This window comes from Humulus lupulus, chromosome 5, assembly GCF_963169125.1.
Source record: "Humulus lupulus chromosome 5, drHumLupu1.1, whole genome shotgun sequence".
Classification (NCBI taxonomy): Eukaryota; Viridiplantae; Streptophyta; class Magnoliopsida; order Rosales; family Cannabaceae; genus Humulus; species Humulus lupulus.
Window position 1 is genome coordinate 71,861,638 of NC_084797.1, and position 4,557 is coordinate 71,866,194.

General features: G+C 39.8%; 1 non-coding gene across 1 annotated transcript; it reads right to left on the reverse strand.

The window, feature by feature from the left end:
- Positions 1 to 923: 923 nt before the first annotated feature.
- Positions 924 to 1,030, reverse strand: LOC133780768 (small nucleolar RNA R71). Its single transcript, XR_009869587.1, has one exon. It is a non-coding gene; the product is annotated as a small nucleolar RNA R71 (small nucleolar RNA).
- Positions 1,031 to 4,557: the final 3,527 nt, after the last annotated feature.

Consider the following 4,557-nt stretch of genomic DNA (forward strand, 5'->3'; position numbering starts at 1 on the left):
AATCCATATATTTCTCTCAATTTTCTTGTATAGTTCAGTTTTTAATTTCAGTATTTTCATTTTATTTTAATATTTTTCTTAGCCTATAAACAACCCACTTGATTTTTAATTTTCTAAAATTGTTTAGTAATTGTTTTGCTTATTTTTTTCTAATTTGCAATGCCTATGGAGACGATTTACTTATCATCATATTACTTGTGTGATTACGTGCACTTGCGTATTTAAAATCAAATATTAAATTGATCGCAACAAGTTTTTGGCGCCGTTGCCGGGGATTGAAATTAGAAATTCTTGTAAAATCAATTAATTGAAATTTATTTTTTTCTTTGTTGAGCTGACTTTGTTTGCTTGCTCTTGTGTTTTCTCAGGTGATTTACTATATGAACAACCAAGAAGATATTGAACTAGCTCCTATTGATCCTGAGATTGAAAGAACAATTAGAAGAAGACTAAGGGAACAACGGGCTCAAAATCGCCTTAATATGGCTGAAGAGGTTGAAGGAGTTGAGGGTGCCAATAATGTCACTAACACAATTGATATGGCTGATGATAGAGATAGATCCATAAGGGAGTATGCTACCCCCATGTTTAATGAGCTTAATCCGAGCATTGTTAGGCCTGAAATTCAAGCACCCTAATTTGAGTTAAAGCCTGTGATGTTCCAAATGTTGCAAAAAGTGGGTCAATTTAGTGGGCTGCCTACTGAGGATCCTCACCTTCATCTTCGTTCATTTTTGGAGGTGAGCGATTCTTTCAAGCTACAAGGAGTGACTGATGAGGCCCTAAGGTTGAAATTGTTCCCATTCTCTTTGAGGGAACGAGCTAGAGCTTGGCTCAACACCCTTCCTCCCGACTCGGTGACTACATGGAATGAGTTGGCTGAAAAATTCTTGATGAAGTACTTTCTCCCTACCAAAAATGCCAAGTTTTGCAATGAAATCATGTCATTTTAGCAACTAGAAGATGAATCATTCTGTGAAGCTTGGGAGAGATTCAATGAGTTATTGAGAAAGTTCCCACACCATGGGATCCCGCATTGTATACAAATGGAAACTTTCTACAATGGGCTCAATTCTTCCACTCGTATGGTGTTAGATGCTTCAGCCAATGGGGTTATTCTCTCTAAGTCCTATAATGAAGCCTATGAGATTTTGGAGAGGATAGCTAGCAACAATTATCAATTGTCCAATGCTAGAGCCTCAACAAGTCAAAAAGTGGCTGGTATACTTGAAGTTGATGCATTGACAGCTTTGACCGCTCAAGTTTCTTCAATGACTAACCTTCTCAAGAACATGAGTTTGGGGGGAATGGTACAACCAGCTGCTATGGGACAAGTTGCCAATTTATCTTATGTTTATTGTGGAGATGGGCATGCATTTGAAAGTTGTCCTTCGAATCCTACTTCAGTTTGTTATGTGGGGAATCAAAATGACAACCTAAATAACCCATATTCGAACTCTTACAATCCGGGGTGGAGGCAGCATCCAAACTTCTCATGGGGGGGTCAAGGAGCTAGTTCAAGCGGAGCACCAATGCAAAACAAGCCTACATATCCACCGGGGGTTTTCCTAACAACAACAAAGAGCTCAACCACCTCCTCCACAAGTGTCTCATTCAAGCTCTTTGGAGAGTTTAATGAAGGAATATATGGCCAAGAACGATGCTATGATTCAGATTCAAGCGGCATCCTTGAGGAATCTAGAAACTCAATTGGGGCAGCTTGCTAATGAGCTATGGAATAGACCACAAGGCACCTTGCCTAATGATACAAAAAATCCAAGGAAAGATGGCAAGGAGCTTTGCAAGGCGGTTACCTTGAGGAGTGGTAAAAATGTGGAATTTACTGAGGATAATTGTACTAGAAACAGCAAGCCCACTTCAATCCAAAGTAGTGTGGACAAAGGAGATAAAGCTGTGAAATCAAAAAATTTAAATTCTGATCCTAAAGCAATTGCTACAGGAAATCCTATAAGCAAGCCACCTCGACCATTTCCTCAGTGCTTACAAAAGCAACAACAAGATGGTCAATTCTGGAGATTTTTAGATGTTTTGAAACAACTTCACATCAATATACCGTTGGTGGATGCTTTGGAGCAAATGCCCAACTATGTAAAGTTTTTGAAAGATATTTTAACTAAAAAGAGGAGGCTTGGTGAATTTGAAACAGTGGCGTTGACTGAAGGTTGTAGTGCTATATTGAAGAGTAAAATTCCTCATAAATTGAAGGATCCAGGCAGCTTCAGAATTCCTTGTTCTATTGGTGGTAGAGATGTTGGTACAGCACTTTGTGACTTGGGGGCTAGTATCAATTTGATGCCCATGTCAATTTTCAAGAAGTTGGGGATTGGAGAAGCAAGACCAACCACAGTCACTTTGCAATTAGTGGATCGTTCTATGGCACACCCGGATGGAAAAATTGAAGATGTGCTTGTGCAAGTTGATAAATTGATCTTTTCGGCTGATTTCATCATCCTTGATTATGAAGCAGATAGAGATGTTCCTATTATCTTGGGTAGGCCATTTCTATTAACCGGGAGGACCTTGATTGATGTACAAAAAGGGGAGCTTACTATGAGGGTGAATGACCAACAAGTGACTTTCAATGTGTTCAATGCTATGAAGTTTCCGAATGAGGTTGAGGAATGCTCTAGGCTAAGTGTAATTGAGTCTATTTTCGCTGAAAAATTCCATAAGGAAGTTTGTAAAGATGGAGTGGGGGTTAGGTCACTTGAAGAGCTTGAAAACTTAAGTGAAGAGGAAGAAAGCCAAGTTACATGGGTGGAGTCAAAGCAGCCCTTTGCTAAATTTAGGAGGCCTTTTGAGTCATTGAACTTGTCGGAAGGGAATTTTAAGCCTCCTAAGCCTTCTATTTAAGAGCCACCAAAATTAGAGTTGGAGCCTTTGCCAAGTCACTTGAAGTATGCTTATTTGAGAGATAATGAGACCTTGCATGTGATTATTTCAGCCATGTTAGGAGCTGAAAAAGAGAGTTTGTTGCTAGTTGTTTTGAAGAAATACACAAGGGCCATTGGTTGGACTATGGCAGATATCAAGGGGATAAGTCTCTCATTTTGTATGCATAAAATTCTGTTGGAGGATTTCTGTAATAATTCTGTTGAGCAGCAGCGAACGCTTAATCCTATCATGAAGGAAGTGGTTAGAAAATAGATAATTAAGTGGTTTGATTATGGAATTGTTTACCCAATTTCAGATAGTTCTTAGGTCAGCCCAATTCAGTGTATTCCTAAAAAAGGTGGAGTCACAGTGGTGGCTAATGAAAATAATGAGTTGATTCCCACAAGACAAGTGACGGGGTGGCGTGTTTGTATGGACTATCAGAAGTTGAATAAGGCTACTCGTAAAGACCACTTCCCGCTGCCATTCATTGACCAAATGCTTGATCGGTTGGCGGGAAAGGAGTTTTATTGTTTCCTCGATGGGTATCCAGGCTATAATCAGATTTCCATCACACCAGAAGACCAAGAGAAGACTACCTTTACTTGTCCTTATGGCTCCTTTGCCTTTAGAAGGATGCCTTTTGGGTTGTGCAACGCCCCCGCTACTTTCCAACGTTGTATGATGGCAATATTTTCAAATATGGTGGAGAAGTCTCTTGAAGTCTTCATGGATGATTTTTCAGTATTTGGGGAGTCTTTTGACCCTTGTTTCGCTAACTTGGAGCAAGTCTTGGCTAGATGTGAAGAAACAAACTTGGTACTCAATTGTGAAAAATGCCATTTCATGGTTCACGAAGGCATTGTGTTGGGCCATAGAATTTCTAACAAGGGCATAGAAGTGGATAGAGCAAAGCTGGAAGTCATAGAAAAATTTCCACCACCTACTACAGTCAAGGGGATTATAAGCTTTTTGGGGAATGCGGGCTTCTATAGGAGGTTTATAAAGGATTTTTCAAATATTTCTAAGCCCCTTTGTTCATTACTTGAGCATAATCGAGCATTTGAGTTCACCAAGGAGTGTCAAGAAGCATTTGTGACTTTAAAAAAAGGCTCTTATCACCGCACCCATCATTGTAGCTCCAGATTGGTCTCTCCCCTTTGAATTGATGTGCGATGCTAGTGATTTTGCTGTGAGTGATGTACTTGGGCAGCGAAAAAAGAAGGTTTTTCATTCCATTTACTATGCAAGCAAGACATTAGCCGATGCCCAATTGAAATATACTACCACCGAGAAAGAGCTTTTGGCAGTGGTGTTTGCTTTTGACAAGTTTAGAGCTTATCTTGTAGGGACTAAAGTGGTGGTTTATACAGGCCATTCAGCGATCAAGTATCTAATTGCCAAGAATGATGCTAAGCCATGACTTATTCGATGGGTGTTTCTTCTTCAAGAATTGGACTTGGAAATTCGGGATAGAAAAGGAACGGGGAACTAAGTGGCTGACCACTTATCTAGACTTGAAGCTGGAAGTGAAAAGCAAAATGAAGGGCCTATTAAAGAGACATTCCCCGATGAGCAATTGTTGGTTGTGAACCAAACCACTACTCCATGGTACGGTGATTTTATCAACTATTTAGTGAGTGGTTTGCAGCCACCTGATTT